Genomic DNA, 13,988 nt, shown 5'->3' with positions numbered 1-13,988 from the left:
CAGAGCATGGTGAAAGAGTTCCATATTCCTTCTCAATTCAACTAACTAAAAGTGTAAATGGGACACTCATACTGGGCAGAGCAATGGAGCAGCACTGAAGTCCATGAATACAGAAGCTGCATTCCCTGTTTCAGAAAGCAGTTAATACCCTACTGGCAGGGATTTTTCAGCAATGTTCACATCAGTTAATTCATCCCAACATGGTTCAATCACCTTGAAGTATCAGTGTGAAAATACTTTTTTCTTTTGAGAAAGTCCAAATCCTTCCAGGGCACAAAAAGAAGTGGCACAGATCTCCCCCAGTAAGATGGCACAACCCAACTGCACAACCCAAAGTTTTCCACAGCAGTGTTTTCTGCATATATTTTTTTTACCTTGTCCCACTCCCAAGATGGCTCCCTTTGTGGGCTGTTGCAGAAACAGGTCTTGAAGAATTGCCTGCTGGCTTTAGTCTCACCCTCCTCAGGAATGTGCTTTGGAGTCACTGCTTGAATATCAATGTATTTGCAGCAGGCTGATGAGGTTCAGCATCAGTGTACTTCCACACTGAAAGCACTTGGGAAATTGCTGTCACTGACTATCAGAAAAACCAGAGGGAAATGGAATAAAACAAAGAGAACGATGTGGATTATTTAACTGGGACACAAACTCCTTAATATTGTTGCTTACCAGTGCATAAAAGTCCCAGCAATCTGAAGGGTTTATTCCAAAATAGCAGCATGACTGACATGAAAGCAGTTTATCACCATGTCAGGACTCATTTCCCTAAGTCTGTCTGTCTAAAATTCATGTGTCTCACTGTCTCTGGCCCCTCTTTAAACAGCAGAGAGCTAGATACTTCAATAAGTTGTGACACTTAAGGAGCTTGAGCCTGATTATCCAGATCCTCCCATAGATATCCTTGCATCACTCCAGCAACAGCATAACTCTTTTACAAATTAAAAAAAATGTGAATTCTGTGAGATAAAACTCACCCAACTTGAATGCACTGCCACTGTTTTTCCATGTGGCATCACTTTTCAGGCAGGAACACAACAGAGAGAAGAAACTTTGAGTGGGACCTTCTTTTGTCCGTGTGCCAACACTCCCACCACACCTGTGGGTTATTGGCAGGTGAGGGTTATGCCAGGCAGGGAGGAACTCTTCTGTCTGCTCTGGGAAAGTGCCCTGCTCAATCACCTGCCATCTCCCTGGCACCCCAGTACCTGCTGCAGATTGATCACTTGCCAACAGCATCCTTCTGAGCTGCAGTGTCTGGAAAAATGGCAAAGGAAAGAAAACAAATTTAGGAAGCTAGACCAGCACCACAAGGAAAGAAATGCTAGGCTTTATGGACTAAAGAGAAGTCCTTCAGGGACACAGCCTTTTGCATCATAAAAAATGAGTATGCAGCCTGCTACTAAAGCAGACACCCATGTAACAACTCAGGCATTCTCATAAAACAAGGTATTTTTGTTAGTCTGTTTTACTTATAGTAATGCCAAAGGGAAAGAGAGTTTGTAGACTGACAAAATTACTTGAACACATTTTCACTGGAGACTGCTGGATCCTGGGAGAATTTTCCCTTCTAATTTAATAAAGGAAGTCTGAATTCATAAACAGCTCCTTGAACTAGAATTTCTACTTTGTTGAACTTGCATTCAGTCTCACTTTTTATGTCTCTGATCTTGGCTTAGGATGATGGTTGATTCAGATCTGTGGAAAAGGAGATAGTGCCCTAATTGCTAATGCACAGAAAACCTTATCTATTTCAAGCAAAAGTCTGGTGGAAGAGGAAACTTACAGTTACAGATGGCAAAATCTATTTTGTCCTTATTTGGGCTGGTTTAAGCTTTGGGGAATGAAACAGAGGGGAGCTGTTTGTTTGTCTGTTTGTTTTGCTCTGGGAATACAGCTCTTAAAACAATTAGTCATCTCAGAGAAATTAAACAGAAGCGGCAAATATAACTGTGAAAAAGCTATTATTCATGCCCACATTAACTAAAACAGTCTTTTAATTCTTAGAGGAAAAAAAAATAATAGATGTTATTTGATTAGAAAACTTATTGGGTCTACTAAATGCAAACAATTCAGAGATTTCATTGCTTGTGTGCCTTTCCTGAGCAGGGAAGGACAGTGCACATTCCCAGTCATGACAAACTTTCTACTCCATGTCGAAGTAATACAGTCAGAAAATTGAATATTTCCAGTAGAAAACAGAAGTATTTCAATGCCACGGCGCTGTTCTTCAGCATATTCATCATGAATTAGAAGCAGCACACTTGCACAGCTGACAATATTAATATTCTGACCTTAACACTCATTAATATTCCAAAGTGACCCAGCTGAAGTGAGCTTACACCTTACATTAACCTTCCCCATAAAGCTCCCAGCCCTCTTACAACACCAGAATCTCAAGGCTGCCAACTCAGGCCAATGTAGAAATCCCCTACAACAACCAGGCATGGTGGAGGAAGGAAAGCACACTTCTTGCCCTCTCTGAGATGGAGCCACAGGGGCACAGCCTGGCTCTGCAGCAGCACCAGGAGAAGCACGAGCATGCAACGTGTGCAGTATGGCTGGCTCAGTGCACCCTGAAATGTAGCTGTGCCTTGAACAGTTTGGTATGGATTAGCACCAGCCTGCCCCATGCAGAGCTTGCTTGAGCTATCAGGTCACTGAGGTCACAAAATCCATCTCCAGCATCACACTTGCCCACGCACAAGGCTGGGGTCATTCTCCATTCACCTCACAAGTCTGTTCCTCAGATGATTAGTTAGAAAAACACAGCTAGAGGTGAGAGAGAGGGAGATGCCTTTGCTTTTTCCAACGTGTCAGGAGCATGAGGAAAGCACAGGAGCAGGGGGTGACCCAGTGTCCCTTACCATCCCTGTGCATACACAAGAGACTCAGGGCCTGGTGGAGTCTCCTGGGGGGGACCCATTCTTCTGTTTGTCAAATGTAGATCCTTCAGTTCCTGTGCTACACGGAAAGGACAAATTTTGGGGCTGACTGAATGGCCTCCATTTGCCTCTTGTGAAACCATCAGGAGAACTCCCATCAAACTCCACTAACAGAAGATGCCAGTCACTGCTGAAAGTCCCCATGTTCAGGTGGAAACCACAAGAAAGGTCACTTTTTTATCAAGTGTTTCCATTTTCTGTGGTTATTTAGGGATAACCTAAATGACTGGTATTGAAGAAATCCAGTCACGAACAACAGGAGTAGCAGACACTAACAAGATCCCATTGTGTTAGTGGCTGTACAAATCCAAAGAAGACACAGCCCCTCTGCTGCCAAGAGCAGGGATTATAAAATATTAATGGAAATTTGGATTATTTATCAGTGACCTTTGGTCCATGGTGGCCTCTGAATCATCATTAAATACTTTGTGTGTCATGCAGATCTCATATTCAAAACTGTGCCACTAAATCACACACAGGCATTAGCTACTGCTGCAGAAACCACCAGCTGTTTCCCCTTCACATTATCTGATGCTCCAGGCATGCTTGGAGAAGCCTTGGACTCCTTTTACAAGCTTGCCATTATCCTTTTATAAGTAAGCTCAATATTACAGAACTTTCCCTTGAAATAAATGCCCACCTATTTTCGGTAATTTTTAACTTCAACAATTCAGTCCTGTGTTTTTCTTAAATTCATGTTAAAACCTTTGCAATTCTTCCATTGGATGGCAAAGAAAAAAGTCTGTCTTTGAGAAAAGCAACAAGCTCAACTTTTCCTGCTGCATTTTGGATGAAGAAAGAAAAACACCTGTCTCATGGCAAGGGACTTCTCAAATGGCAACTTGCCTCATCTGATCCTGGCAATTCTTTGGCAATACTGTTTATGTTTGAGCTGCACCAATACAGAAATATCAAAGATCCTCAGCTGAGGACAGACAATGAATGCAACTCATTTTTATAACAACCCTCTTCCTGTTCCCTGATAATGAATGGAAATAAATACTGTAAGATGTGATTCAATAGCTTAACTGATCCTGTGGCTTCAGAAAAAGGATGATGAGTTCAAATAGTCAAAAACTGATACACTGTATGGGACTGGATGCAGACAGACTCTAGAGCCAAGGGAACTGCAGTGACAGGCAGCAGAGCAAGAGGATGGTAGAACTATGGATGTAAAATAGATAATTTCTCCAGAAACTAAATATATGTCATGTCCTGTACTGCCTGCTGTTGTTAGTGATCAAATGTCAAGTTGAAAATAAGATGACTAAGAGCCCAGAAAGCATGAGGTGGGTCTGGGATGCTGCTGACCATCAGGGCCCATCAGGTTAAACCAGGGACAATCTTGGGAACTCAGTCCTGCAAAAGAAACAAACCTACCTGAACATCTGCTCCATGCACAGCTCAACCCAGCAGCCCCCATGCATCATGTCTGTCCCTGCTGGCAGCCCAGAATTCACATACAGACAGCACAGCTGTGGCTGGCCCTAGAGGGAAGAGGTTTTCTTGGTCCTCTGGGGTGATGATTTTATAAGAAACCCCACATATTTTAATGCCCTACTTTATCAGATGAGACCAGGACTATGTGATGGCCAACTCCAAGAGTCCAGTTTGATTTGGTGCCATTTCAGTGGTTTGATGTCAGTGTGTGCCTCTGTTGCCTTGAGGAGAGCTGATGTTTTCATTAGTGAGAGCTTAGAGTCACATCTTTGGTAGTCACTGGAAAACATCAGACTGGAGGGATAATTTTTACCTTTAATCAAGCTGCATAATACCATGGAAGTGGTTACAAGACAGTCTCATCTGGGGTCTACTGGCACTTGAATTGCAAATGGTGTTTGCTCTGCCCCTTCCATGCACTAGCACATCTGCACCTGGGAGCAGAAAAAGGAACCACATGCTTTATCAAGGATAAGTGAATTCAGTATTCATTTTAAAACATTAAAACTTCAAATGGCTTTCCAGGAGTGGTCTTTATGTGACACAATTACACTGTTACTGAATCTTCCTTTTTTATTCTTGCATGGCTTTCACAGAGAAAAATCACACTGAAAGCCACAGCTAGTTTATGAATATTATAGTCCTGGCTCTAACTGTTTGCCAAGATTTTCCATTAGGCACAGGCTATGTTGAGTAAAACACTGTGTTGAGGCCAATATACAGCAAGCAAATTTTCATTTAACATCTCGGCTTTTATTGCCCTGTTTGCCCAAAACCAAATAACATTACCACTTGTTCTCAGAAGATTTAACTTGCATGCAAGCTTGCTTTGATTATATTGATGGTCCTTTTAGGTATCTCAGAGTAAATTTTCAAGCTATTTGTAGGCATAACCACCAGCTGCAGGACCAGGGAGGTGTGCAGGCTGCTCACATGTTGCTAGCCTCACAAGAGCAGCAGGAAAGAGCAAGCAGCTCAGGTAGGTGCAGTTGAACCCAGGACATCCACAAGCATGGACAGACAGATATTAAGACCTTGGGTCAGTTACAATGGGGTTTTTTTGTTTGTTTGTTTGTTTATTTTTGAGTTTGGGGTTTTTTCCCATCTTTCCTCCTAGTTCCCTTGTTTTAGTTATTTTTCTAACCTTTTTTTTTTTTTTTTTGGTGAAACCTTCCAAGAGTGACCTCCCCACCTCGTGCACATCATGTGCTACAGGAATGGAAATGCCACTGCTCTATGCTTTATTAATAATGCATGGGGTTCATTCCAGGTCTGACAGTAAGGAAAGGGTGTCTTGTCAGCATTACCAGGGCATTTTTCATGGTCATTTTTGGATATGAGAGCCCTGGAGAACTCTGCCAAACCATTTTTCCCATTGCCATACACTGAAAAATAGCCACAAGGCAACTGTGACAGTGAGGGAGGAGGAGGGAAGGAAGGGTTGGCCTGAGACGCCTTTGTGCCTGGTCTCTTGCTATGGCACCCCATGTCCCTTTCAGAAGTGTCAGTTTCCTGGCTGGTGCTCCACCTTACCTTACAGAGCAGCTCCCAGGGAACCAATATTGCATTTTTCAGTTATAGGAAAGTAATGTCAGCTTGAATGGGCAGGTACCACTTGTACAATTGTGAGACAGTGACAGTTGTGGTCTCTTTTGGGCAGCCACAAGAGGGCAATAGGACCAAGTCTAACTTCTCCTTGATGAGATGTCCCTTTCAGCAGAAAGCAGGTATGTGCAAAGCTCATCCTTGCAAGATGCTGGATGCCTCATGAAGGACACATGTTTAGAGCTGCCTGGTGTCAGGGAGATGCCTGGACCAGGAGCATCTATTTTGTCCTGCAGCCTCAAGCCAAGTCAGCTTCACTCAGGAGCCATGAGCAGGTCACAGGCAGAGCCCTTGTGCTGATCTGCTCCCATGGTCCTGTATGGAGCCAGGCAAAGAGGGCACACTGCAAGTTCTGGTGCAGGAAACTTGGTGGGAACTGCTCACCCACCCTCCTCCGTGGGAAGCAGTCAGATTGCACCACTGCTTTCAGGAGACATCTTCCAGCTCTGCAGCCTAAAGCAAGCAGTTGTGTGGAATGATAAATACTGTCAACATATCCAAATAATCGTGTCCTTTGCCCATACTAAAAGCTGAAGTGTTGTATTCTCACCATAACAAACCCCAGTGGGAACAGGATGAATGTTCCTGTTGTGAAAGTACACACTGTAGCGGGGTTCAGCAATTAGCTGCATCAGAATAATGAAGAAAGCTGCTATTTGCATAGAACATCACTGCATTTTACTTTTGTGCTTTCCGTTTAGTAACCTTCAAACAATCATTAAAGAGACAAGTAGGGACAAGAACAAGAGGGAAAGCTGTATGTTTACTTGCTAAACACAATGTGCCTTGAAAATAACAAAAAAAAATATCATATGACTGTTGAATCCAGGTCAGCCCTGTGTGAACAGTCCTGCTAATAGGCCTCATTATCAGAGGGAAAATTAGTTCTTGCTGTTGGGATTGTTATAAATGAGGACTGTTAAAAGCTGAGTTTATTACTGTGTAGCTGGGCTGCATTTAAAAACGTTATTGAAGATTTTCCAATCCTAACAATTTTATTAGGAACCACTTAAAAGATCAGCTGAAAATGTGGTAATTTCTGAATAATAGAAACAAGACTTATTCTTCAGCATGCAAAGGTATTGTGGGTTTTTAATTAAGGTTTATGTAAAGGAGGTTAGAGATGATGGTGACCTCCATGTGAGAAGTGGCTTACTAACAGAGCTCAACCTCACCAATGCACGAAGTTGTAAAAAATGGCTCCCAGAAAAAAGCCCTTTGGGTTGAAAACTAACATCCAACAAGTTAAAGAAGACTATCTGACACTGGGGACTGGCAATTTAGCTCCAAGAAACTGGCTCAAATCCAGACATAGCCACCATCAGTAAAAGCAGCCATGTCCAAACAGTCTATCCACCAGGGTGCAATGGTTTGGATTTCTCATGGACAGAAGTCTCAGGAGAAGATGGATGTTATGTATCTCAGCTGATCTATCCACCTCACTGTGGAGCAGACACTGCTAATGGCCCCAGATGTTTCACTGAGAGAGGAGAGTGCCCAGTTTCCCAGCTCAGAAGTCAATGCTTGCTGGGCATATTTAATTCAAGTTTTAAAGTCAAATCACAGGGCAAAAGAACATCAAGATTAACTGGGTTTTTCCCAGCAAGCAACCACCCAAGCTCAAAGATTTACCTTCTTGCAAAACCCTTTCCTCTGAGTTTGCCTATGAAGTAGCACAGACCAGAGCTCACACTACCAAAATATTTTTGACTGTGGTGGCCTGGGCAAGGGAATGGATAGGATCACCACATCATTGCTGTTCACTTCCTCAGAAAACCCCTTCAGAGCCAGGAGGGAGGGATACAGCACAAGGTCACCCACTCTTTATGATGTGGGAATTAGGACAACCTTTTAATTGAAAACACTGGTGAGCCTGTCACCATCAAGAGCCACGTTGGTATGGGCACCACAGGACCTGGATCCTGCACAGGGTGGACACCAGTCCCGAGGACACCATTCCAGCAGGCAGGGAGAGGTTCAGCCCCAGCAGCTCGGGTAACTCCGCAGTGCTGTGCCCTGCTGTAAGGGATATGGCAGGGACAGCTGAGCAGGATTTTGTTCCATCAGCTACATGAAGGAAGGTCAAGACAGGCCACCAACCTTGCCAGCTGATCTCACACGGGAGAGCCCCTGCAGTGCAGCCCAGCAGACACCAAACCTCCCTTTACCATATGTCTCCATGGTTTCCTGGAGCACAGAGTTATGCACAAGGTTTTGCTCCATTTCCCTCCATGGCTATCATGTCAGCTTGTGGGTAAATTGCCATGACAATTAGGGAGAATAATAGGAAGACGTGACATACGTTCCTTTTACTTCAACACTGTCTGCTGAAAACTGGAGCTAAAAAGTACCAGGGAGCTCCTTCCCTGCCTCTGGAATTTCATAGAAAGTGACTCCAAAGCATTAAAGAGGCACAAACTAAATTAAAAACAATGAAAGAGAGTGCATAATTTTCTTTGTAGCAGCCCTTGCTTGCAGCAGCTCTGTATGTTTCAAATAGAGTAGACGCTGTGAAACCTTTTGGAGGTTAATGAAAGCCACTAACACAACAATAAAATCTTCTCACAGCTGGAGCCAGAATGCAGCATTAATATTTACTAGGCAGTGAGTGTATTTACACGACAGAGAGGATTCTAACAGTATCTTCAATACACAATTAAGACACTCACATGTGCTGGCAGGAAAATAAAATAAACCATTTTATTATGTCTGTGATACCATCTCTGGTAATGCACTAATAATTACAAATGTGTATGCAAGGTTCTTGCAACAGGGAAGGTTTTGTTGCAAATTTTATTCACATTTAAGCACATCTTGAAGTCAGTTGTGGCTACAAAATTGTTGGACACAGAGGAAGACAACCCAAAGGTTTAATTTGGTATCAACTACTTCATCACATAGCCTGCCAACTAAGACTTAGTGTGAGAACTATGGATATATTTCAAAAATGTCCGGGTAACAATGGCACTCAGTTGGTGTTCAAGCCTAGAGAAAAATGGTTTGGAGAGCAAAATACATCTCTTTTAACTAGATGAGATTATATTCCTTTAGGTCTACCCTTGTCTTTAGTGTCAGAGCCCAGGCTGGGATCTGCAGTGATGATGGCCAAGAGATGTGTGTACAACTCACAGTCTGTGAGAAAAATGGGGCTTGTGAGATCCACCTGGGTTTGCAAGATGTACACTGTGGTAAGGGTTTTCCCAAGGAATACTACAAGTCCACATCACTACTTAGGTAGCCTGGTACATTTGTACTGCAATTTTATTATCTAGTCTAACATATGTTAATGAGTTTGTTTGCATACACAGACCTGACTAATTTACCTGAAAGTCCAAGGTTGCATCAAAGTAGGGATATTTTGCACAAGGATAGTTCTCCATAAATGTGAAAACCTAACTTACAAATCCTGTTATTCAATCAATCAAGCTGTAAATATGTTTCCTGAACAAAGTGGTTCAGTTATTGTAGCACATTAATGCATGTAGCTTATGTACAGCATTAACAGTGAAATGCTCTGCACATTCATTCCTATTTGTATGAAGAAGCATCTAACTCTAGTGCTGCTGAAAGCTGAGTAAGGTTTGCTGCATCAGAACCAGTTTAATCATGTAATTCTGGGGTTTTTTTGGTTATTAGGTATTTGCTATTCATTTGAATTTCTGCTACAGGAATACCAATAGAATGTGTTTTATATCCTAGACCAAAACAGCTGAGAGATGGGAAAAGAAAATATTGCCAGTGTTCAAAGAATGAAAGATTGCCTATATCATCTTGCCTTGAAAAGTCTGAAGTACAAAAAATGAGCATCACTCTTAACAAAAATTGTTGGGTTTGTCTATCAGTTATTAGTGGTTCCTTCTGTATCTTTCAAGGCTCTGTTGTCAAAATGTTAACAAAAACATGTTGCTAGTGAAGGTCTTGGATTTATTGTAAAGATATTATTAAAAGGGAAAGGAAAACAAATTTGAACATTTAATTTATTTACCTTTTTTGACTGTTTCTCTCAGCTTAGCTGTAGAAAGTCACTAACATCAGTCTTGTTTCATGTTACCAGAATGAGTTTCACTATCAGGTTGTCAGAGCTGCCATATTATGGCTGCCAACACTGCAGGGGGATATTTATTGCTTGAAAAACAACAGTTCCCACTGGATTTGGAAAACAATATAATTGCAGTATTTTATAGGGCATAAGTTTCATAATGCCAGAGGTGATTGTCCTCTCCCCCCACCCTCTGCACCCCATTTCCTTTCCCTGCTCTGCTCCCCCCAGGCTAGGTCTGGGACCACTCCAAGACAGCAATGCTCTCTGCATGACAAGCATGCTGACACACTGAAAGAAGAACAGCTCTAATTGCCAGCTTAAGCCTAAAACTGCACAAGGGAATTGCTAAGCAAGGCTCGAGGTCACGTACAACCAGCCTTACCCCACTGAAACAGGGAATGACACCAAATGCCATTAGAGTACCCCCCACACAGAGGACCCTGCAGCAGACCCCAGACTGACCTGAGCACATCAGACAGCAGTGGCATGTTGATTTTAGTCTCCTCTAAACAGAGATTCTAATTTTCATTTCAAAGCAAGAAACAAAGATAAGGCCTTGGAAGAGATTCACAGGTTTGGCTGAAGGACAAATAACTGAACATTCCTGAATGTGAAGAGTAAAGAAAGCAAGATAGAGTCCAGTTTTTATTTTGTTCTATCTTCTTTTCCAGAATCAGTAAACTTTCACTGCACGCCATGTCTTCCAGAAAGAAATCACAAAGAAGAAAAAAAAAAGAAATAAATGGAAAAGCATAGCACTATGGAGATGGTTAGAGACAAGGAAAGTGGCTGTCTAATTTAAGGCAGAGAGACAGACAGAAAAGTTATGAAAATTAATATATTTCTCATGTGAAAGGAAGGGATGTGTAAAGAGGGAGGTAAAAAGAGTGCTTAATATGAACAGAAGCCAAGAATGAAATTCCCCACACAAAGAATTTCCAAACCAAAAAACCCAAGAGAAATACAGACAAGTGCTTTAGCTCAGGGCCTGGAGTACGGAAGCCATAAAGTCATGCAGAGTCCATGGGAAGTTGCACTTCCACCACAGCTTACCAGCATGGTCCTTCCCCCATGGTGCCAGACAAGCATCTCCTTCCCATCCCTGCACAGAGTTTCTCACTCATGGGAGACACAAAATGCAGGTGCCAGGGTGGTCCAGCACCAATACCTGCTGTGGATGGACACCTCAGCAACCACAGCATAGTAATAGCAATGCAGCCTGTCCCAAAAGGAATAGAGAAAATACAAGAAGATGCTCAAAACCACGAAGTATTTTTTAAAACAATCACTTATGACAGACATTTAAAAGAATTCCTGAGGAAAAGCATGGAAACCATTCCATTAAGAGTTCATGGGATGTAATTGTAGACACATAAACATTTGCAGAAAATGGGTTTTCAGACACAGAATAAAAATCATCATGGCCTTATTTTTTTAAAAAAGAGAGAAATCTTTTTCCTTACATGGAAGCTGCACAGAGCACTCTTAAATGTATGCTATTAAAGCTACTGATGTACCTATCAATGAAGTAGATGCTGAGAGCCTAAACAGTCCCTATCCAGAAGTCTCTTCTAGAAAAAGTACAAGGTGCTAGTTTTGCCCCTGCTTGTGCCCAATGTTTACAGCCAAAGAGGAGAAACAGCACTGCTTAAGCTGATAATCAGCTTTTGCTTCTGACACAGTTTTAAAATCTGGCTGGGCAGGTAAGAGTGTACAAGAGGTTTGAATGTGCCAAGGGCTGGATTTATACTGACACTGCACTGGGCTGTCAAACACGGAACAAAGACATGAGCTGTGCAGCTGCTGCCAATGTGTCCTGGGAGCTGTTTACTTTGTCCAGAGGCTGGTTTTAACCTGAGCACCAGGTAGGAGCTTCACTGGTAAAGCAAGCTTGCCTAAAGCCACACTTCACAAGGGGTTATTAGATATTTACAGAGGAGACCAAAGCAGGTATTAGCAGACGGTCAGAGGAGATGTCACACTTGCTCTGACCACTGCTCAGGCAGCTCAATAACCAACCCTTTGTGGTGGTCTGGATGCCTGGCAGTGTGGGACACTCCAATGCTGCTTCTATCCTCACTTCTCAGTTTGTACCTCTGTGGCCTTACAGAGAAGTCATTCACATTCTGAAGTGATGGATCTTTGAAGTCATAGCTGTAGCTAAGTTGCATCAAAAAGTGGGATGGAGGTACCACATTCTCCAAACTGACTCATCAACTCCCCAACACCCTGATGTTCCCAAGATGGAAGTTAGAGGATTTTATTACTTGCTGCCTGCATTTGTAGAACACTTGGCCAAGATGTAGTTGGTCTCAAGATCAGTGGCTTCACAGGAAATATAAAGAGTTACATAGTAATAGAATGACCTGGTGAGATTTTCCAACTGTGACTCTCACAGCTTCTCTAAGTCCAAAATCCTAAGATGCCTGGGGACCTGGAAAAACATCTGGCTTGTAGAGTCTCTCATAGCATGTGATAGGGGTACAACTAATTCATTTCATAGCCACTTCATTTTGATGAACGTAGCACAAGGATTATAAAGCATCTTAAGTCTAAAACACTAGCTCCCACCTTGGTACAATGGATTAAATTGATTAAACCTGGGCCACATCACCCCATGGGATAATTCGTAATGTCAATAGGACATTAAATGGTAGGATTTGTCCTCTGAGCAGTCAAATCACATATCACCCAGCCATATCCAGCTCAGTGGAGAACCCTTTTGTAAAGGTCCATGTCAGTCCATGGGACCTAATATCATGCCTATGAGTCACCAAAAGGGCACTTAAGGTTCAATCTCATTGAACATTAGGCAACAGCATGCACCTGCAGCTGGTCAGTTCACAAAGAAAGGCAGGGAGATAACCCACTGTGTACACACTAATGACAACACTAAGTATTTCATAAAATCCCCTTCCATTTTCCCAGTAAGGGCTGATTTTCATCAGGTGCTGATGTGGCTTGCCAGATCTTGACAGAACCAGCTTTACTCCACTTGTGCTCTGGGCCATATGAGGGAGGTTCCCAGAAAGGCCAGTTCCCTCCTGCTGCTGCTATCTGGGCTGGCAAGCCTGGCACACACAGCACAGTTCCAGTCCATACCTGGGGCTTGTCTCCTGTTAAACCATGTTATCTCCATACCTGACCTCATCATCAGAGCAGGGAATGTCCTAGCTGTGAAGGACAAAGGGACAAATGAAAGCCCATGGCTCAAGAAAGATTCAACTTCTCCAACCTGTTTGCATTCACATCTCAAGGGCACTTAAACCACATGGTCTAAGGAGCCCAGCCCTCAATATTAATGGGTATAATCCTGATAGTTTGCAGATCCCCTACTCTCTAACTCTGGCACAACTGCATACATGTTGCCTATTGGCACCCCAAGGCCTCCTTTTGAGATTCTACTCACACAGCCTGCCAAATGTCAGGATGAACAATTACCTCTGGTGATCGACATGAAGGAGGAGAGCTTCAGCAGTCATTAACAGAGGCCTTCACTACAACAAAACACACTCATTTATTCTGTCTTCCTAAACCACAGCTTGTGAAGAGAGAAAGAGAGAACGAGAAAAAGACAGATAAAAAGAGCAAGCAAGCAAGCAAGCTTCTTTTTCCTTCTGTAAACTTAGAGCTGTTTTCAATTTTCATGGGTTTTAGCCTGGAAAACTGTACCATTCTTTTTAAAATGAATATATAAATTGCCATTTGATAAAAAGAAGAAGTTTGCTCTCTAGTGGCTGAATCTAAATAGCTCAAAAAACCCACAGGCTGCTGAAGAAAGGGAGAGTTTCATCAAAAATGTGCTCAGCTCCTAATCTTTGTGCCACAAAATATTTGATCTTTGGCAATACTCACTGTTGAATGACTATGACCGGTCTGATTCTAATAAGCAAAACCAAAGTGCAGGGTATTAAGAACTAACCCTGTGCAGTTTATAGTTGTAAAAGGAAAAGATTCTG

General features: G+C 42.6%; 2 long non-coding RNA genes across 3 annotated transcripts in view; both read right to left on the bottom strand.

The window, feature by feature from the left end:
* Window positions 1-767: 767 nt before the first annotated feature.
* On the bottom strand, window positions 768-10,135 carry LOC130251293 (uncharacterized). 2 transcript variants are annotated; one of them, XR_008840126.1, is made up of 5 exons: window positions 9,973-10,135; window positions 4,696-4,816; window positions 4,504-4,614; window positions 4,323-4,429; window positions 768-1,254 (listed from the first exon to the last, which is right to left on the bottom strand). It is a non-coding gene; the product is annotated as an uncharacterized LOC130251293 (long non-coding RNA). The 2 variants fall into 2 exon arrangements; XR_008840125.1 differs by having other exon boundaries at window positions 4,504-4,816.
* A 1,071-nt stretch (window positions 10,136-11,206) lies between these two features.
* Window positions 11,207-13,988, bottom strand: part of LOC130251292 (uncharacterized) — a 30,950-nt gene continuing 28,168 nt past the window's right edge. The window contains exon 5 of the long non-coding RNA XR_008840124.1: window positions 11,207-11,248. This is a non-coding gene — a long non-coding RNA (uncharacterized LOC130251292). The remainder of the gene's footprint in view (window positions 11,249-13,988) is intronic.

Source organism: Oenanthe melanoleuca, chromosome 3, assembly GCF_029582105.1.
Source record: "Oenanthe melanoleuca isolate GR-GAL-2019-014 chromosome 3, OMel1.0, whole genome shotgun sequence".
In the NCBI taxonomy this organism is placed as follows: domain Eukaryota; kingdom Metazoa; phylum Chordata; class Aves; order Passeriformes; family Muscicapidae; genus Oenanthe; species Oenanthe melanoleuca.
The sequence above is the reverse complement of the archived record's forward strand: the minus strand, read 5'-3'. Positions and strand labels throughout refer to the sequence as shown.